This window comes from Pimephales promelas, chromosome 16 (genome assembly GCF_988280905.1).
Source record: "Pimephales promelas chromosome 16, fPimPro1.hap1.1, whole genome shotgun sequence".
Lineage (NCBI taxonomy): Eukaryota > Metazoa > Chordata > Actinopteri > Cypriniformes > Leuciscidae > Pimephales > Pimephales promelas.
Window position 1 is genome coordinate 33,420,105 of NC_142784.1, and position 23,378 is coordinate 33,443,482.

The 23,378-nt window shown below is 34.0% G+C and overlaps 1 protein-coding gene and 1 long non-coding RNA gene across 2 annotated transcripts in view; one reads left to right on the plus strand and one right to left on the minus strand.

The window, feature by feature from the left end:
• The window catches only part of igsf11 (immunoglobulin superfamily member 11), a 114,283-nt gene that overhangs the window by 75,739 nt on the left and 15,166 nt on the right, over positions 1 to 23,378 (minus strand). The gene's annotated exons all lie outside the window — the stretch shown is intronic.
• The window catches only part of LOC120470823 (uncharacterized), a 19,183-nt gene continuing 3,726 nt past the window's right edge, over positions 7,922 to 23,378 (plus strand). The window contains exons 1-2 of the long non-coding RNA XR_005620648.2: positions 7,922 to 8,087; positions 9,901 to 9,964. This is a non-coding gene — a long non-coding RNA (uncharacterized LOC120470823). The remainder of the gene's footprint in view (positions 8,088 to 9,900; positions 9,965 to 23,378) is intronic.

Here is a 23,378-nt window from a genome sequence, read left to right on the forward strand (position 1 = left end):
AGTTCCCTTTCAACGTGTAAATTTGGCTTAATCTTTGCATGTTCGCTTTGTGAACACTGGGTCGGTACTTCCCCCTACGTCACGCTTGACCTTCCAACGTGATTACGTAATGTGTGGCGCTTCACAGCTAGTGCAAGACGAGCATTAGTGGTTATAAATGTATATAAATGTTTATTTAGTTATAAATGTCGACTGGTTTGTTTGGATCAGACTCTTATTCCTCGGCTGGATCGCGTCGAGGCTTTGAAGCCGCACTGAAACTCACATCTCGACCCGTTGGACCCCATTGAAGTCACTATATGGAGAAACACCCAAAAACCTTCATTTCTTTTCCACTGAAGATGACGTGAGAGTAGGGTTGGGTATCGTTTGAATTTGAACGATTCTGATTCCGATTCCGATTCCTTGTTTCGATTCCGGTTCCTAACGATTCTCAATTCCGATTCTTTTAAGAGGCAGGGTCAAAAAAGTTTAGCTAACCTTGCTAACCAACGGCCTTTCTGAAGGAAATACTCCTTCTGTAAAAATACTCCTTTTGTCACAAATTTTGCATTTTGCCGAGATTTCGTTATTTTTAGAAAAGTGAAGCCACACTTTGGATCGCCGACGTAAGCTACTCATGTTCGACTCGCGCGGTTATGCCAACACTTCCGGTCGACGCTTCTTCGTTGGTGTTGTTCAGCGGTTTCTTCTTCCGCTCGGCGGACTGTGAATATCGAAACTACTGTAGGAATCGAAATTTTAACTTTTGAACGATTCCGGGAAAAACGAAAAGTTGGTCCCGGTTCCAATCGATACTCGATTCTCGATACCCAACCCTACGTGAGAGTAAATGATTTTACTACTTCTTTACTTCACACAATAACCGAACAATAATGCCAAGTGTACAGTCGTCATATCTACCGTAGCTTCATTTAAAACAGCAGCAGTCTATGCTATCTTCATTTACAGAGATAAGTGTGTGTTTAATTGTCCAGTTCTCTGAGGTTCAGTAGGGATATTTCTTCTCTCTCTCAGTATTCAGCGTGACAGTCTCGGTGGAGCTCGATGCTTTTGTGTGCTGAATCATTGTGATGATGCTGTGATCTGAGACGGGATGCTCTCGTAAAGTGTGTGACAATTGTTGTATTGTACCTCAATTATCCGTGCGGCCCAATGCCTGGTCCCTAGATGCGCAACATCTTTATTGTTTTAGTCCTTCGTTCATTCTCAATGTCACTGTGTTCATGAGATACTCTATTATGTGTGGTATCGGTGTCTGTATTGTTATGCGTGTCAGGATCTTATTGTTGGGTTTTTCTGCATGGCGATTCCCTCGAGACAAGCACTAATATATTATCATATCCACACACTCACACAAACACACACACAAATATATATACGGTCAATGAGGTCCAATAAAGGTGAAATTATTTATATATATGTATATATATATATAATAATAATTATATATATATATATATATATATATATATATATAATATTATTATTTATTATAATTATTATGTATTTTATATATATATATATATATATATATATATATATATATAAAGTAAATAATAAATAAGAAGTAAAACAGTCCTGTGTTATAATTATAAGTAAAAAATCAAACAAAAACTAAATTATAAAATTTTTCTTAACTAAAATAAAAGTTAACAACAGGGAAGAAAAAACTAACTAAACACATTTTCATGGCTCCAAAGCAAATAAAATGGACATAAATAAATTGTAATTTTATAAGCTATAATATAAAACTTTAAACTAAAACACACCTGCATTAAACATGGTAGTACTATAATAATAATATATCTATACATCTATATATATATATATATATATATATATAGGCGGATAAAAAAGTATCCCATACGAAAGCTTGCATAAACTACGATGGAAACACATTTCTCAAATAAATTTATCAAAGTGCATCAAAAAAGCACATTAGTAAATATCAATACAATCAATTTAAACCCTTAAAAGTGCACAAATATTTCATAGCAGAGCATCAGTGTGTGTGTGAGAGTAAATGTGTGTGTGTTTGTTTGTTTGGTAATGATTCAAGATTTTGATTCTGATTAGAAATGTAAAGCACTGCGGTACAGTGCAAAATAAAATACACGTTTCACAAAAACTTCATTATGAAAATTTCATTAGTCCTGCAATCAGTCAGCGTGATCGGATCTGAGCGCACTCAAATTAAACACAACTTTCTGCACGGTTGGCAGAATTCATGAGCGCTTGTTCTGATGAAATATATTAGTCAGATTGATCCTTTCTGCTGCGTGTGGATTGTGGGATATCAGACACGCTGATGTCACTCTCACACACCTCATTATCAGGAGGGGATTATCGTTTATAGTTCATTATCCACCATTTCAAAGAGGAATTGAAGAATTATTATAATCCTATAACAATGACGAAGACATATGCTGGCTGAGGAAGATTATTATAGACACAAATAATGATCAAAAACACTGACACTGTGTGTGTGTGTGTGTGTGTGTTCATATTTTACAGTCTCACTATAATTCTACACACTCAGCAAAACTGCCCATTATTCTCCAGCCAATCAGAAAGCTCAGATTAGAGACAGATGCATGCTGGGAAGGCAGAGAGCAGCATTAGATGAGGTACATTTACATCGCATTTTATGACTTTGAAATGCATCAAAACTTATTTATGCATTTGAATTGGATATAAAATTCCCATTTAACATTATCAAACTAATAAACTTAACGTGATGCATATTTCTGTGTCATACATCATCAATGAATCAGGTACGATTTTTGCACTCAAATCATGGCATAGTTTGTTATTCAATACTTGCATCTATTTGGTTTTATGCAAATAATCATATTTTTTAATGCATTTATTCAAATTGCTTATCAGCATAAATCTGTTCATTGTGAAAATAATTACATTTATTCTGTAATTAACGGCTAGCTGTAGAACAGACAATATTCAATTAGTTCGAATGTATGAGATCCAAACAAATTGGATTTATTGATATTGTGTTTTTAAAACATTCAGTTTATTAGTACTAATACAAAAATCTTACATGCTTCATTCAGTCATTTTTTTTTAATTATTTTGCATTAAAAAGAGGTTGAAATTCAGGGGTCCATCTATAAAATAATATATAGGATAATAATAATTTTATTGTGATTATTATTAAATATATTAAACAAAATCAAATATGCATTGCAATAATAATAATAATGTACTGTAAAATAAAATGTATTTATTTAAGTGTATAATTGCAACAGTATACAGTATACCATCAAGCTTTTATTTTGACGGGTCGCAAATAAATATATGCGCTGCTGGTTTCAGAGTGAAGTTTCCCGCCATCTCGATGACATCACGCATGTCGTTAACGCATGTTACAACAATAATTAAGGAGTCAAATTCAAAATCGCAAAATATGACACAGTTTGAAGAAAAGGTTCTATATAGAACACGCTAAGAAGAAAATGTTCTAAATAGAACCTTAAAGGATTCTTCATATATAGAACCTTACACCGGATAAGGATTTAGTTTGAATTAATTTTGGCTTAATTAGTTTTTATTTTAATGAAATGTTATGAATTAAACAGCTCAAAGCCATACTTTATCACTAGAAAAAAAAAACATGGAAATATTATGCGATAATTTAAGGCATTTCTCCTTATATTTAACCTTTTTGGCATAAAGAGTTCTATATAGTCATATATATGTTGTTTTTAAAACGCTTTAAGATGTGTAATTTCATAAGTGGACAGCATTGCTGGGTATTTCCTCCGTAAAACTCAAAAACACGCTTTGAAATCGCTGGTGTTTCTGACGTCACAAACCACCTCGTGACCAATCAGATCAACGTGTGATCGCCAACCAGTGGATCTCTGAGCTGAGGGAGTGAGTCGAGGCGGGGCTCATTTGCATATTCATAGAACTGCGCATACTAAATGAGGCAAGAGTTGCATTCAAGATATTTAAAAACGTTTTAAATATGATATTTTGGTGATCAAAGATGAGTTTTAAGGGATACAATTATTGACTACAGTTGAGTAAAAAAAAAGCATTTTTGGAATGAAGAGTCAAGAACCCTATAAAGATATGAAACTGTTTTCAGGTAAAGGAAGGTTAGGGGATATGGATGGATGGGCTGTCAAATTGGCACTGGATGGATGGATGGATGGAGGGCAATAGTGGGATGCTTGAAGGGGCAGTTGGAGGCAGAGAGGAAGACAGCAGATGGTCAGGATTACACTGGACTAAAATACTCCCATGATTCTCTGAGGGAGAGCCGTCCGGAGAAACTCCATCTGTTAGAAATACCCATACAAGAGAGAGAGAGAGAGAGAGAGAGAGAGAGACTGCGCCTCTGTTAATACTCTCTCTCTCTTTGTGTTTCTCTACGAAATGAGACTCGGTCAGTTCAGCATCAGACGGCAAACAGCCGGAATCCTGAACAAACACACACACGACATGTGAGATTACACGTGTTCGGAAGACGGGACACAGACCGAAAAATAATCTAAATACGAGAACGACAAATACATGCTCTTTAGCCTGCGACGTGCAATTGTTTGGTGTTTAAACACTGAAGGCTGTGTGTGTGTGTACTTCTAAAATAAGCGTTCACACTAACAAGCTGTAAATGACAGTAATTAAGCCTGATAACTACATCTACTGTACAAACAAACCTCAACAGCGGAGGCGGTCTCCAAACACACACTTTAACCTGAAAACACACGTTAGACGTTATTGCTCTTTTAAAGCTTAATGAAGTTCTCAGCCGGGAATTATATTTCTACTCAAAGGCATAAAAACACAATAATGAGTCAGTAGTTGAAGTATACGATTTTTAATTATTATTATTTGCTTTTGGATGAGACGTGTTTGAGATCGTATTTTGATGAATTGAGATCGAACATTGAGACTAGAGATAATGCTAAAAATATATGGGTTATGTGGGAAAAGATTTTGCATTTGGAAAGGATTTGTTTTATTAAGGAGCATGTGGGAGTCATTTAATAATTAGATGGGAAATCTCTGTTGTGTTGGTGCATTAGATGCTCAGATGTCTTCTTTTGTTGTTGTCTTTGGTTGTTTGTATTTGTTTGTTTTACTGTTCCGGATATGTTAGTGTGTAACCACGTGATATAAGGAATATTTGGATTATAAAAAATTAATAAAATTTTCCTTGTGGTATCAAAAATTGTATATATATTCCAAAAATATCGAAATTCTATCACTGTAAAAAATATTTTCAAGATTTGTTATCACAACATATTTTCTTTTGTCAAATCAACTTTATAATAATTTATTTAGTTGAGATAACTTATTATTTTGAGTTTCTGATGATGAAATTAATCTCCTTCATTGTATTAACTCACTTTTTCCAGTTCAATGAACTTAAAATTTTAAGGCAACCAGGTTACTTACTTTTTTAAGTTAAACCATCAGTATTTTTTTACAGTGTAAACAATTTTATATCTATATAAAATTGTATCGAATATCGATATTTTTTTAATATTCAATATATCAGTATCTTATCTTATTCAATATATCGGAAATTCTAGTATTCTCCAAACACACACTTTAACCTGAAAACACACGTTAGACGTTATTCACTGTAAAAAAAATATTTTCAAGATTTGTTATCACAACATTTTTTCTTTTGTCAAACCAACTTAAATAATTTATTAATTCAGATAACGTATTATTTTGAGTTGCTCCTTCATTGTATTAACTCACTTTTTCCAGTTCAATCAACTTAAAATTTTAAGGCAACCAGTTTACTTACTTTTTTAAGTTAAACCAACAATATTTTTTACAGTGTTGCTCTTTTAAAGCTTATATTATATTATATTTCTCCTCAAATTCCTTTAAAGAAATAAAAACACCACAATGAGTCAGTAGTTGTCATACTATAAATATTAGAGCTTTACAATGAATGTGGAGAAACTCAGATTATGTGTATTTGAAAGAATTTGAAGAGGAATGTTTGAAAGTATGCTTCAGATTTTAATGAATTGGGATCAAACATTGGGACTTGAGATAATACAAAAAACTAGCGATGATTTTTCCTCGCGGTATCGAAAAATGTATCGAATTCTGATATTTTTAAGGTATCGTATCGAAGTTAGAAATTCTATTATCGTGAGAAACAAGACTACAATAAAAATACTAAATCTAAGAGCAAATTCTCCATTTAATCTCATTGGATAATCAACTGAGCAAAGACTATATCTTCATAGCACGGTAAATCCACACGGTCTGTCGCCTGAACTGGCCTCTCTCCTCAACACAAGTCGAAATATTGATTGATATTGTCCATGCACTTCAATGCACAACTAATTAAAACTTTCCCAGCCACCCCAGTTGATAATGTAATTATCCGCCAATGATCCGAGCGTCTCTTTCCACGTGTCCAGGCCTCTTGATTGTGCTATTGAGTGTTTTCTGTCAGCTGTCCATAGAATATCCAGCGCTTATTGATCGCGTTCGGTGTTGTCAAGTTAATAAGCATGCCAAAAACAACTCAAAAGAATATATCTTGCCATTGGTAATAGATGTGTGTGTAGCAGGACTCTGGAGTATTGAAGCTTGGGAAAATAATTAAAATATATCAAACTATAAAAGCTGCAATACCACATAAAACATTTTTTAATGTAGCGGCGTTATATTCTCCAGCACATGTGGGTTTCTGTGTAATTGCTGGGTGGCATCAATATAAGAAAGTCATCTAAATTACTATCAAGTTTCATTTTGTTTCTTTTAGCATTTTATGCAACGTTGAAATAGATAAATAGGATTAATATTGATTTTATGTTGACATTAATGTGCCTGGAGATTGCTCAGTTTGGGGACATTGCATTTAAAGGAGTAGTTCACTTTAAAAAAAACTTTTGCTGATAATTTACTCACCCCCATGTCATCCAAGATGTCCATGTCTTTCTTTCTTCAGTCGAAAAGAAATGAGGTTTTTGATGAAAAAAATCCAGGATTTTCTCCATATAATGGACTTCAATGGGGTCCAAAAGGTTCAAGGTCCAAATGAGAGTTTCAGTGCAAAGTGCAAACTGTTCAAAGGGCTTTAAACGACAGCAGATGATGAATAAGGGTCTTATCAAGGACCCTTCGAGTCATGACTTGAAAAAAGATTTGTTCATTTTGATGAACGAGTTCGAACAGGAGAGTCACGAACGCGCATCACAGAACAGAGCAAGGCGAGCATTTGAGCGTATAAAACTTAAACTTTGTTATTTATTTTTTAAATGAGCGATCGTTTCACTTGATAAGACCCTTATTCATCATCTGGAATCGTTTAAAGCCCTTTGAACAATTTGCAGTTTGCACTGAAACTCTCATTTGGACCTTGAACCGTTTGGACCCCATTGAAGTCCATTATATGGATGTTTTCATCAAAAACCTTAATTTCTTTTCGACTGAAGAAAGAAAAACGTGGACTTCTTGGATGACATGGGGGCGAGTAAATTATCAGCAAAGGTTTTTTTTTAAAGTGAACTACTCCTTTAATATTCAACAATATTATTAATTCGCCTGCATTGACACCATTGACCTGAACTGAGCTGGATGATGACATCACGGTTTCTAAATTACTCACTGAACTTGAATATGACGCTATTTTCTTCTGGAAGCAAACTTTGTTTGCATTATTTTCCTGTTATCTCTTCTAAACGATGTGTATTGTAAAAAGAAAAGTGCTGTATACATAAAGCAAAATGGAGATGGAAATTGAAGCAACAGCTTTCGTTCAGTCTCGCAGGTTTCTTAATAATCATACACCCTGAACGCTGCATTACTGGCGTGAAAGGCCTCCGAATGCACATTAAACTGCAATAAAACACCCCGCGGCTGGAATTATGGATGTTTTTTTAATATATGCTTCTCTATTTTGCTCACGCAGTTACAGGGTAAAGCATGGCTAACGGCAACCTCAAGCCATCATCTCCTCTCTGCTTGTTCCTCATGTGTAATTCAGAAGAAGGAGCCCGTCTCACATCAAACGTGCTGGTAAAGGCCTCGTCTGTTCATCGTAATCACCACAGAAAACACCAAACAACATCTTATAGGATGGGGTGAGTCATATATCACAACTACTCAACCACATGAGGTTTATTTTAGGTTTCAGACTAAGTTAAGTTTATATTAAGTGCTAAAAAACTATACATTCAGGGTGTAAAATGTGAATATCGTGCAAAAGTTCAGTCATTTAGGTGAAACTAATATATTATATAGACTCATTGCATTCAAAGCGAGATATTTCAAGCCTTTATTTGTTATAATGTTGATGATTATGGCTTACAGCTTATGAAAACCAAATCAAATCAATCTGTAAGCCATCATTATAACAAATAAAGGCTTGTAATATCTCACTTTGAATCAATATAATATATTAGTTTCACCTTTTAAGTTGAATTACTGAAATAAATGAACTTTTGGTGCAAATTATATTCTCATTTTTCACCTGTAAAGCTTTTTATTATAATTAGACGTCACGTTTTATTCATATCAGATGCACAAAGTTTACTCTATTCTTCTCTCCGTTCGCCGGCCTCTTACTGTCATGTGTTTCGGGGGAAGTGGATTAATTCACGCGTTCAATCCGACAGATTCGATTCACCATCTGAACATTTGGCACAAACTAATAACTAATGCAACCGCTATAACGGTGTTTAAGCAATCCACTTGCACATATTTGACAACCGGAATATCAGGTATTTCATGCTATAGCTCACAAATTTGTGAATATTTTGAATAAAAAAGGAATATTTTGGTAAAATCACTTTTGAAGAGTGCACATGTCTATGATTGAATCTGGAAATAAAGCGAAATAACTGAGAAAAATGAGAAATATTCCAGACAGTAATTTATATCAAAACATCTAGCATTAATTCGATCTCAAACAGTTTCGTTAAAATAAGTGCGTGACATCATAAACCAACATGGTTGAACGAACGCTTTGCGACAGTATGGTTTCGGAAACAGTCGTGACTATAGTTGATTTCTTCAACGATGTATCATACTACAGTAGTGAAGCACGAGTTACAGCGCTGTACAGGAAACACACCCCAGCACTGTTGTGGCGGCGGCGGTGTCGAACGTGACAAACAATGACGCATCGCCATGGAAACCATTTTTAAAAACTCAAGCTTGGGGGTCAGACAGAATATTTTAAACTTACGTGTGAAAAGGTCAAATCCCCGCATGATGAAAGCACGAAGGCTGGAATGTTGGACACTTCACGCTCTCAACGACGCACATCAGTGTTCTATGAACGTTCCGACGCTGCTTAGCAACAGTAACCAACACAACTCCATCTTTCTCTACACAGGAAATCAAATTCCAAACTACAAAATCTGAACAAATGTGTGATTTCCCCTCCAGAGAGAGAAAGTGACGGAAGTCGTGTTGAATTCATTAGCTGTCGCTGCTGTAAATGGCTTTAAAACACTTCCAGATGGCCTCCATCTGATGCTAATAATACCTGCAATACAACCTTTCATCAGACATCAACCTGGGAGAAACGAGAGCTCTGTTCTGTGAAGCCTACGCTAGAAAAATGCTGGGCTGTTTTAACCCAATTTTGAGTCAAATATGGACAGACGCAAAGGTTGGGTTAAAAATGTAATAAAACAAATGTAACCCAATGGCTGGGTTTGTCCATATTTGACCCAAAATCTTTTGAGTGCGATGCTGGGTTGTTTTTGGAAACAAATTGTTGGGTTGATTGTGCTGGGTCAAAATGTTGGGTTGTTTGGGGTACTGTAAACACATTCTTGGGATGCTCATGCTGGGTCAAATGAGTTGTACGAGAGTCATTCACAAATAAACAGCTGGTTGGGTTATTTTGACCCAGCAACTGGTTTATTACTTTTTCATTCTTTGCAGAACTTTCTGGATCCTTCACTTCTGACACGAGGATGACGCCACTCGGATCGGACGGTGTTTTACGGTAAGTTAATATGAATGTTTACCTATATTTTTAACAAGTTGTGGTAACAGCAAGCTAATTTCACTGTTCAACATACAGTGTCAGGGGTAGCATATATTTATTCTGTAAAACAGAAAACAAAAAACATCAAATCAACCCAACCCAGTGCAGCATTTTTTTAACCCTGCAGTTTTTAGAGTGTAGTGAGATCCCTACCTAGACAGCACTCCTTGCCCTTGTCGGTGTGCACCAGATTAATTATTATAAGATACCCCATTTTCTCATAAAGTTTGAGACAGCATTTCATGCATGCTTAAAGAATTTTCCACCAAAAATTGCAACCGAACGTATTTCGTTTAACACCCAAGTCTGGATAAAATACTTTTTTCGAATTAAAGTACTGCAGTACTTAAGTACTGCTGCCTGATCCAAGTCACGTTATAAATCCATAACCATAATTATCAATATGCTTTCTTAGTGATGAACCTCTAAAAAATGATCTAAAAAAAATATATAATCAATTTATTTTTACTTATAATAATATTTTTTAATAATTATTCTAATTAATAATTCTAATTAATGAATAAACTGCTATACATAGTCTATGTTTTAATAATAATTCTACAATAATAATTTTAAATCAAAATGAATACATTTATTTTACATATGTTTTAATTATTAAAATTATTTATTTTACTTCTAAAAATGTTTCATTAATAATAATTAAATTCCATTTTAATTAATAATTAATTACATTTTATTCAGTTAATAATCAATATATTTTACCTCTAATAATGTTTTAGTAATTTTATTAACAACTCTAAATGAATTAATAATAATTTTACTAATATTTTTTTACATAAAATGTTTTAATAATTCTACATTAAACGTAAAATCAATTTATTTTACCTCTGTTTTAGTAATTTTATTAACAACTCTAAACTAATAATTTTTTTACATACAATATATTCTACTTCAAATGTAATAATCAATTTATTTTACCTCTAATAATTTGACTTAATATACAGTATAGACATATTTTGATGTCTTTCTAATGTATCCAAGCTTTGGCAATATTGCATGATGTACACTCATGCCAATAAAGCAGTTTTTGAATTGAATTGAATAGAGCTGATAGCCCATATAGAGCTGAAACTCCCCAAGAGCTCAGGCTGGTGAACAACACTGGTTTCTTGGCAGCACACAAGGTGGGAAAAACCCATGAGCCATGTCTCTCGTTCTGTCACTCTGTCTTTTTTTGTGTGTGCCTGATTGCATACTGTCATTTCCAATCATCTCCAACATATTTGTGTTATTATTTATTTAAATGCTGCTAATCGTGAAGGTTGCTGTAACTACAGTGTGTTTGACCGTCTGCTCTGGTGCTAAAGTTAATTTCAGCCGCTGATTCACTTTAGCGAGAATTCCAGCCCATTACCGCGGCGAACAATGGTTGCTAACGGCGCGCGAATGTCTGTTTCCATGGATACGGCGGAACACTAGCGCCTCTGAACATGCCATAGACTGATGGAACACAAATCAGTAGGTGATGACTTCATTGTGACATCATGAGCCTTTGATCTCCAAACAAGTCCTTTTCAATATCACAGTTCGACGGACATGAGAATAAGCACAGGACAAACGAAGAGCATGGAAGCTTTTCCTAAAAACACTCGCTAACTTTAACTCAAGAATGTCTCAAGCTGTGCTCAGATCTGCTAACAAAATCTCAAGAGGAACATTTATGAGCTAACAATGAGCAATACATATGTTGCAGTATTTATTCATCTTTGTTGATGTTAGTTAATAAAAATGCAGCTGTTTGTTCATGTTAGTTGTGCGTTAGCTAATGTTAACTAATACCTGTGCTCTTCATACAGTAGTTCAAACCTCAGTGTATAATCTTGTACAGGTGCACCATGGGAAACATCTGTCTGAATATCATTTCAAAGCAGCGTGGGAATTATGTGTGCATTTATTTTCCTCTGGCTTCACAGTTTCTTAGTTTCTTCAATCAAGCTCCAAACGAATAAAGCCGCACCTTTAGTAGACAGACGACACATTTCTATTTCTGCTGTCTGACAATAAAAGAAAAAGAAAAGACTAAAAAAAAATAAAAAAAAATATGCAAGACGAATAAATAATCACAATTAAATAGAAAATTTAATTAAATATTTTCCAAGACAAATTAAATTAAATACAAGACTAATAAAACATAATAAATAAAAATGATCCAAGACAAATAAATAAAATAGAATAATATAAGACTAATAAAACAAAATAAATAAAATATAAAATAAATCATCCAAGACAAATAAAACATAATAAATAAACATAATAAACAAATAAATAAATAAAAGACAAAAAAATAAAAAGAAATAAATAAAAAATAATTTTTTCACAAGACAAATTAATAAAATTAAATTAAACAAAAATTACAAGTCAAATGAAACATAATAAAAATAAAAAGATACGAGACAAAAAAAAATTCAATCGAATAAAAATAAATAAATAAATCATCTGACTTTATTGTGTTTTTAACACTGAGTGTGTGTGTGTGTAAAGGTTTCTGAAGTGTCACATCCATCAGTCTGTGTTTGTGAGTGAACACTGGACCTTCAGTCCCGATAAACGGCCGTGTGTATCTGACACTGAGCGGGACGAGACGACGCGCTATTGATCTGTGTGTGCTGATGTCATCAGTGATGGATGGATCAGACACACTCGCCCAATCAACATCGAGGAGACTCGAACGCTACACGTCCGGATGTTACTCCGGAGTGTAAAATAAAGCATTCGTCATTTTAAACCTTTTTATTAATTTCTTAATGTGTAGAACGTTAATAATGAACAAGCTTTAATCAAGTATTCCCCTATGAATATTAATTAGTCTAATCTCCTGAGACTTAACCTACATTACACCACAGGGATCATTAATCATTCAGCGCACCTTTCACAAAGGCTCACGCGAGCTTAATATAGACATACGTTAACAATATGCACATTCATTTCAATGACAGATGGAAGAGAGTGTGTGTGTGTGTTAGAGACCCGTACGAAAACCAATATATTTCCCTACATATATATGAATGATCAATGATCATATACAGAATAATATATTGAAAAATATCATATATATATATATATATATATATATATATATATGCATGTGCAGCATAAACACACATATATATTGTAATATAATATTTTACCTTGATTTATAAATATTTTATTTCTATTAATATATAGCCATACATGCTCAATGCATAAATTGAAAACTATAAGCATTATATACAGCACTATTTTTGCCGTATATTCCCGTGTGTGTGTAATATATCAGTGTTAATATCTTCCGTCATCAGGAACATTACGAGACTCTGTAAAGCAACGCTCCTGCGTGAGATTAGCGTGTGATGGACAGCACACTCAGCACTGTGAGGATGAGTAACGCAGGTCTTCCCCGCAGGACGGGTCGTGGATGAAGTGTGTAATGCGTGTAATCCGTTGCTGTTTTAAAGTCTTGCGTGGATTACGTGGATATACGCCGTTAAGAAATAGAGAATCTCCGGAAGCATTCGGCCGACCGTGACGATCCTCCCCAGCAGAGTAAATCTATCTGTCTATCTATCTATCTATCTATCTATCTATCTATCTATCTATCTATCTATCTATCTATCTATCTATCTATCTATCTATCTATCTATCTGTCTATCTATCTATCTATCTATCTATCTATCTATCTATCTATCTATCTATCTATCTATCTATCTATCTATCTATCTATCTATCTATCTGTCTGTCTGTCTGTCTGTCTGTCTGTCTGTCTGTCTGTCTGTCCATCTATCTATCTATATCTATCTGGTTATCATTCTGTCTGTCTGTCTGTCTGTCTGTCTGTCTGTCTGTCTATCTATCTATCTGTCTGTCTATCTGTCTGTCTGTCTGTCTGTCTGTCTGTCCATCTATCTATCTATCTATATCTATCTGGTTATCATTCTGTCTGTCTGTCTGTCTGTCTATCTATCTATCTGTCTGTCTATCTGTTCATCATTCTGTCTGTCTATCTATCTATCTATCTATCTATCTATCTATCTATCTATCTATCTATCTATCTATCTATCTATCTATCTATCTATCTATCTATCTATCTATCTATCTATCTATCTATTTATCTATCTATCTGTCTATCTGTTCATCATTCTGTCTGTCTGTCTGTCTGTCTGTCTGTCTGTCTATCTATCTATCTATCTATCTGTCTATCTGTTCATCATTCTGTCTGTCTGTCTATCTATCTATCTATCTATCTATCTGTCTATCTGTTCATCATTCTGTCTGTCTGTCTGTCTGTCTATCTATCTATCTATCTGGTTATCATTCTGTCTATCTATCTATCTATCTATCTATCTATCTATCTATCTATCTATCTATCTATCTATCTATCTATCTATCTATCTATCTATCTATCTATCTATCTATCTATCTATCTATCTATCTATCTATCTGTCTGTCTATCTGTTCATCATTCTGACTGTCTGTCTGTCTGTCTATCTATCTATCTATCTATCTATCTATCTATCTATTTATCTATCTATCTATCTATCTGTCTATCTGTTCATCATTCTGTCTGTCTGTCTGTCTATCTATCTATCTATCTATCTATCTATCTATCTATCTATCTATCTGTCTATCTGTTCATCATTCTGTCTGTCTGTCTGTCTGTCTGTCTGTCTGTCTATCTATCTATCTATCTATCTATCTATCTATCTATCTATCTATCTATCTATCTATCTATCTGTCTATCTGTTCATCATTCTGTCTGTCTGTCTGTCTATCTATCTATCTATCTATCTATCTATCTATCTATCTATCTATCTATCTATCTATCTATCTATCTATCTGTCTATCTGTTCATCATTCTGTCTGTCTGTCTGTCTGTCTATCTATCTATCTGGTTATCATTCTGTCTGTCTGTCTGTCTATCTATCTATCTGTCTGTCTATCTGTTCATCATTCTGACTGTCTGTCTGTCTGTCTGTCTGTCTATCAATTCAATTCAAATTGCTTTATTGGCATGACTGTACATATTACAATATTGCCAATATTGTCTGTCTATCTATCTGTCTATCTGTTCATCATTCTGTCTGTCTGTCTGTCTATCTATCCATCCATCTATATCTATCTGGTTATCATTCTGTCTGTCTGTCTATCTATCCATCCATCATTCTGTCTGTCTATCAATCTATCTTATCTACCTATCTATCTATCTATCTGTTCATCATTCTGTCTATCTATCTATCCATCCATCCATCTATCTATATCTATCTGTTTATCATTCTGTCTGTCTGTCTGTCTATCTACAGTATCTATCTGTTCATCATTCTATCTATCTATCTATCTATCTATCTATCTATCTATCTATCTATCTATCTATCTATCTATCTATCTATCTATCTATCTATCTATCTATCTATCTATCTATCTATCTATCTATCTATCATTCTGTCTGTCTGTCTGTCTGTCTGTCTGTCTGTCTGTCTGTCTATCTGTCTGTTCATTATTCTGTCCATTCTGTCTGATGCCGATATGAATTTCTCTCTCTCTCTCTCTCTCTCTCTCTCTCTGTGACACATGTGGGTTTTGACACTTTAGTGTAAATCAGTCGGCGGGTGGCACCTCATCAATTACACCTTTTAATTGGTCCCTGTGAAATCCGTCTTGTCTGCGGTCCCGTCAGTAAATCAATAGCCAGACAGTCAAACATCATCAGCTCGGTGTCCTCGGTGGGAACGAGCGCCGCGGGATCAGAGCGAACCACCGCTTCATGCCCACTGATGTCTGTCATTGATCCTCGTCTCCTCATGTGATCACGTATCTCACACAGCATTTGTGTCGCTGATTGAAATCAGCAGGTCAACGCATGTGATTGTGAATGTCAAACGGCTGGCTGTGTTTATCGTGTATGATGATGAAGAGTGTTACCCTGTGCTTCTGTTCTCAACAATGCCAACTCAATCTGTGAACACAACATATTATCAACAAAAAACGCTCAACTTCAAACTTTACATTATTTAATATCTCTCAACTGGTTCTCTCAGACAGCAAAACTGATAAATCGTGCACCACTAAAAAGAGCAATGAAAATGTCCCTGCATGATCACTAAACAAGCCAAAGTTAAAAGCACACGACAGATGAATGTATCTATTGAATAATCCCTGTAATGCCTAAAATCGCAATAAAATAAATAAATAAATAAAAAAGCACAAGACAAACGGAGCCTAAAGGCAACGGCCAGCGCGTCATGAAGCCTTTCTGAGGGGCGCTGGAACAGGGAGCCCGTTGTTCCTGGGAAACTCTTCTGCAACGATGCATTCACATGCTAATAAACTGGAACAAAGCACACAAGCCGTGTCTGGCTCCAGAGGCTTCGCTGGGACACCATAACCACAGGGACGGCCCTCGATCGCCAGGGAAACGGCTGGCATGGTCGAGGGTACGAAGAGAAGTTCTCACCAAAGCACTCGAGGATGTTGAAAACAACTCTTTACCGCGGTAAAAACACTATAATGCACAACTTACTCCTTCCATAAACCATTTAACCCTTGTGCTGCATTAGATTTTTAACACCGTTGAGTGCATTAAGGACCAAAAATGGCCACATATTAAACATTGCCTAAAATATTATATATTATTATTATTTTCCACTTTTACCAAGTTAAATCTTTTAACCAGCATCAGTCCTCATCATAACTACCAAAAATGTATTCAATTTCAGGATTTTAACCCTTTAATTACCAGTTTTGTTTGCGAAACCATCGATTTGTATAAGAGGAAAAAACACAAAAATTCAATTATTTTCAATAAACTAAATGCAAAGAGAAAACTTTAGATTTGGATTATCACAGTCCCACTTTGCAAAAAATCCCACTTAGCTAACCTATTAAACATTGCCTATTGCCTAAAATAAGGTGCATTTCCACCCATAGGGAATAAATATGTAGTGACGTCATCTGGTGGAATACACTATATAATGCAAATATAATGCTTTTGCTTCAAAATGAAAGGATGTTTGTGCAAAAATCATGTTTCATGTATTACTGACAGCCTCAGATTTAAACAACGTTTTAATGGGTTTCAATGGGCCATTTTTGGTCTTTATGGTGCTGAGTGTTACTATTTGATCTACACAGTGTGTGTTATACATATTTTGCAAAATGGGATCACATTTTTTACATGTATCCAAAAAGTCACAATTTTGCCAAATTTCATACCATTTGCATTAAAACAGCCAAAATGGTCAAAGAAATTAAACTGCAAAAGAGCAAAAATGTCCCTAATGCAGCATAAGGGTTAAAACAGGTCAAAACATGAGATAATATGCCTGTTTATAAATAGATATTATAATACAATAGATATTTCGGTAACACTTTACAATACGTGCGCACTAATATGCATTAATTCATGCTTAACTAATGCACAGGTAATACTGAAATAATGTGTAACTAATGATTATTTAAGCTATTCATTAATGATTACCACATTAGGAACTAATTAAGAGTCTGTAAGGCTAATGTAGATGAATTGTTATTAATTAAATATGTAATTGTAGATTAATTCGATTTTTTTAACTAATAGTGTCAATTAATATGTTAATTACCAGTCTTTCAACTTCCAGATAATATGACAGGTACACTAATATGCATTAATACATCATTAATCACTTCATTGTTAGTGCAAATTCAAGTGCGAATTACTACAATTACTAAATGACTAGTTAATAATGATGTGCCCCAACAAGTAAAGTCATAACATAATGATACCTTTGCAAATCATTAGCTAATGATTAATTAAAGCAGACAACTGGAAATTGAAGTGCATAGCTTTGACTAATTGTGGTAATTAACATATTAATTTACCCTATTAGTTAATAAAATATGTTTTTAAGTAATTAATACACAATGGCACATTGAATTAATAGCAATTCATGTATTACTTAATCTATTAATCATATTGACAGTAATCATTAGTTCATCATTAACTCATTATACATTAACTCATGATTATCTGTGCATTAGTTAAGGATGAATTAATGCATAGTAGTGCACCCGTATTGTAAAGTGTTACCGATATTTCATACTTTCATACTTTCACACTTTGGTACATTTCTTGAATCATCTCAAAACAATTCGTACAAATAGCAAAACACCATGATTTCCTGCAAAAGCCAGTCTCTTGCTCAACATCCTCAGTTCATCTCTCAAAATCTGTGTCGGTGAACATGGCAGCGCATCAGAAGGACAAGTGCTTGTGTCGTTGTGTACGGATAACACAGTAAAAATGCTTAGTCACGTTGTCAATATAACCGAGTGCTCTGTTCTGATGTAAACTATGGATAAAGTTTTGATGACATTATTGTAAATTGTAGGATACACAGCTTGAGTTTGATAGCAAGAGACTGGACAAGATTCACATTTTCGTTACTAAACCTAACAACAAAAGCCATGATGAAACGGTGTGAATACAGCTGAAAAATTAACCAATCAATCACTTAAACCATTCAAAAAAGTCAAAACACAAAAACATGGGGCAAATATGCCTTTTTAAAACTTGAATCTAAAAACCTCTGTTGGCATGATGCAGGATTGTTCAGCTGATGCTCGTCTAATGGACACACACCTGCGTCTAAATTAATCAATCATGTGAGAAAAACACAGAAACGGCCATGCATCAGTGAAACGCTTCCTGCCACAAATGGGGACTGAGCAGGAAACAAGATGAGCTGCGTGACATCACTTCCTGTTTCATTCTCATTCCTTATACATACTTTTTGGCGTTGAGTTTTTAATGCAACACGATTTAATGTGATCACTTTAACATTTAATGCTGCGGCGAATAAATATTGAATGAAAATGAACTTAATTCAGATAAAATTGAATATTCTAAGTAAAAGAAGTGAGATAATGAATTATGAATAATCTGAAAAAGATTAAAACTGGGGGGAAAGTTTTAGTTGGGGTTTTTGCAGGCCTCTAATGTGCATAAATGGGATTTTCACACTCCTTTATGGTCCAGTAGGTGAAAATGTCCTTACATAAAAACAAGTTTACTCAAGTGTGCCATTAGTGTACTTCTTTTAAACTAAAAATAAGAGAGCATTATAGGCTACTTTTTATGTACTTCTCAAAAAAAATATACTTAAAGTTACACTTAGGCATACTTGACTTATACTGACTAAACATGTAGATATACACTATTATAGTGTATTTGGCCTATACTTGTACTCAATCTTTTCATCATAACTTCTGTCAAAAGAGTGTTTACGCTTTTGATTGAGTAGCCTATTAAATACTTTTTCACAAAGTCGTAAATACTGTCTTACAAACTTACATTGTTTGAAAATATTGATTTATAAAGACAATAGATGCTCCTAATTCTGAGTATCTTAATTTTTTTGTATTTACTTCAAGTGTAAATTTTACTTTTATACACTAAAATATTGGGCCAATTTATTCCCAAATAGTATTGAAACAGTACACTTATAAGTATACTACTAGAACATTGATATTAGTCTACATACTACATAAAGTACACTTAAAAGTATACTTTTATACACTAAAAAGTAAGCCAATTTAGTCCCGAGTAATACTGAAACAGTACACTTAAGTATACTACTAGAACATTGATATTAGTATACATTCTACATAAAGTACACTTAAAAGTACACTTTTATACACTAAAAAGTGGGCCAATTTATTCCCAAATAGTATTGAAATAGTACACTTTTAAGTATACTACTAGAACATTGATATCAGTATACATACTACATAAAGTACACTTAAGTATACACTTTTATACACTAAAAAGTGGGCCAATTTATTCCCAAATAGTATTGAAACAGTACACTTTTAAGTGTACTACTAGAACATTGATGTTAGTAAACATACTACATAAAGTACACTTAAAAGTACACTTTTATACACTAAAAAGTGGGCCAATTTATTCCCAAATAGTATTGAAATAGTACACTTTTAAGTATAGTACTAGAACATTGATGTTAGTAAACATACTACATAAAGTACACTTAAAAGTATACTTTTATACAGTAAAAAGTGGGCCAATTTAGTCCCGAGTAGTATTGAAACAGTATACTTAAGTATACTACTAGAACATTGATATTAGTATACATACTACATAAAGTACACTTAAAAGTACACTTTTATACACTAAAAAGTGGGCCAATTTATTCCCAAATAGTCTTGAAACAGTACACTTTTAAGTATAGTACTAGAACATTGATGTTAGTAAACATACTACATAAAGTACACTTAAAAGTACACTTTTATACACTAAAAAGTGGGCCAATGTAGTCCCCAGTAGTACTGAAACAGTACACTTTTAAGTATACTACTAGAACATTGATATTAGTATACATACTACATGGAGTACACTTAAAAGTACACTTTTATACACTAAAAAGTGGGCCAATTTAGTCCCGAGTAATACTGAAACAGTACACTTAAGTATACTACTAGAACATTGATATTAGTCTACATACTACATAAAGTACACTTAAAAGTACACTTTTATACACTAAAAAGTGGGCCAATTTATTCCCAAATAGTATTGAAACAGTACACTTTTAAGTGTACTACTAGAACATTGATGTTAGTAAACATACTACATAAAGAACACTTAAAAGTACACTTTTATACACTAAAAAATGGGACAATTTAGTTCTGAGTAGAATTGAAACAGTACACTTAAGTATACTACTAGAACATTGATATTAGTATACATACTACATAAAGTACACTTAAAAGTATACTTTTATACACTAAAAGTGGGCCAATTTATTCCCAAATGGTATTGAAACAGTACACTTTTAAGTATACTACTAGAACACTGATGTTAGTAAACATACTACATAAAGTACACTTAAAAGTACACTTTTCTAGACTAAAAAGTGGGACAATTTAGTCCCGAGTAGAATTGAAACAGTACACTTTTAAGTATACCACTAGAACATTGGATTAGTATACATACTAAAGTACACTTATACACTAAAAAGTGGGCAAATTTAGTCCCGAGTAGTACTGAAACTGTACACTTTTAACTAGAACATTGATATTAGTATACATACTACATAAAGTAGTACCCTTGAACTCTGAACTTGAAAATTACGTATACTTGTACTTTGTAAGAGTAATCAATTAGTAAAGTAACCTCTCACCTAAACAACAAACATGAGATTAATGTCTGGAGTGCACAGATAAAAAAAACAACATTATCTGGACAGAAAATCTTGGTTTCACAAGAACACCGAAAGCTCAAATCCACTCTGAGTTTCAATATTAGCTTATCTCCAGTCTTCCTCTACGCTACACACACAGACTATCAAAGCACTCAGCCGTATGCTTATGTGTAATTAATTCCTGCAGCAGTATTTAAATCAGGATTAATTATAATTGAGCTCATTTTCATCGAGTGAGGCCGTGTAATCATTTGAAGGGGAGTCGGGCTTTTATCACACTTTTCTCCGAGTCGTATTTAGAGAGCGTAATATCAGGTTTCACGCTCCGCTCGTGTGCTGTAAATGTCTCGAAGTCAGAGCTCAGGGAACGGCTGGCGTTGTTCGACGTTGTACTTAATTGTTTAACCGGCGTGTTGAAGAGATTCGCTCATTAATGGACTAATACATGCATGAATCAGTCGCAGGGACACATTTACATATGCGTTTGTCCTTAGCAAGTGTGCGGATCACATTTAAAAGGACGTGAGAAAGCGAGGGAGAAAACTGTTGAGTCAAGGGAGCTGTGAAAACGAGGAAATATCCTGCTATTCCTAGACGGACGTGAGCTGGGAATAGAGCGAGGCCAAAAATACATCCGTCACTGCTCGTTTTTACCGTAGAGAGAAACACTGAAGTGCTGAAGTTCAGAAGGACTGCGCTGGACAACTTCTTGACAGCAAGAATCGCAATAAAGAGTCACACGAGAACCTGTGAAACGCACATCTGGGTCATTGTTACATATGTTACATGTACTTACCAACAGTAAATTATGCATAATTACATGCAACTAACCCTCCCCTATAGTAAGTACATGTATTACTCAGCACTTAAATATATAATTACACTGTAACAATGACACCTTCAAATAAAGCGTAACCGAGATCCGCTATACTTCACGTTAATGGTTTGTCTGTAGAAAATGAGAACAGTTCGTCAATGATGTTTAACAACGGCATTAATTATGTATGATGGACAGTCTAAGGAATACTGATGGAGATAAACGACAGCATCGTACAGCTTTAGTGCTGTATATTATAGAAATATATATATATATATACAGGTGAAACTGGAAAAATTAGAATATCGTGCAAAAGTTTATTTCAGTAATTCAACTTCAAAAGGTGAAACTAATATATTATAATCTTTAACATTATAACAAAGTCTTGAAATATCTCACTTTGGATGTAATGAGTCTACACTCTTAGAAGAAAAGGTTCTATATAGAACCTTAAAAGGTTCTATCAGCGCTGCGTATTTGGAACCCCTAAAAGGTTCTATACACTCTTAAAAAAGGGTTCCTCTGGGTTCTATATAGAACCCTGGGGTTCCGTACTTGGCCAATAGAACCTTTTACCAAAAAAAAAAATGGATATAGAACCATTTTGGAGTTCCATGAAGCGGGGGATGGAACCATTTCTGGTTCTAAATAGAACCATTTCTTCTAAGAGTGAATATAATATATTAGTTTCATATTTTAAGTTAAATTACTTAAATAAATTAACTTTTCCACGATATACTTTTTCGAGTTTTACCTGTGTATATATATATACCCTTCTGAAGGATCATGTGACACTGAAGACTGTAATGATTAATGATGTAATGATGCTGAAAATTCAGCTTTGATCACAGGAAATAAATTACATTTTACAATGTTTTCAAATAGAAAAAATATGGAAGCTTGTTTCCGCCACTGAATAAAAAATAATAATAATAATTGCGACTTTTTCTCTATCAATTGCGAGATATGAAGTCAGAATTGTGAGAAATAAAGTCGCAATTTTGAGAAATAAAGTCTCAATTGCGCGATATAAAGTCGGAATTGCAAGATACAAAGTCGCAATTCTGAGAAATAAAAGTCGCAATTGCGAGATATAAAGTCACAATTCTGAGAAATAAAGTCACAATTATGAAAAATAAAGTCAGAATTGCAAGATATAAAGTCGCAATTGTGAGAAATAAAGTCAGTTGCAATTATGACTATCTCACAATTCTGACTTTTTTTCTCACAATTGCGAGTTTACATCTCACAATTCTGACATAGGCCTATTTTCTCAGAATTGTGAGATATAAACTTGCAATTGCAAGTTATCAGGCCAATTCTAAGGGGAAAAAAAGACTAAGTTTTCCCCCTCAGAATAGTTTATATC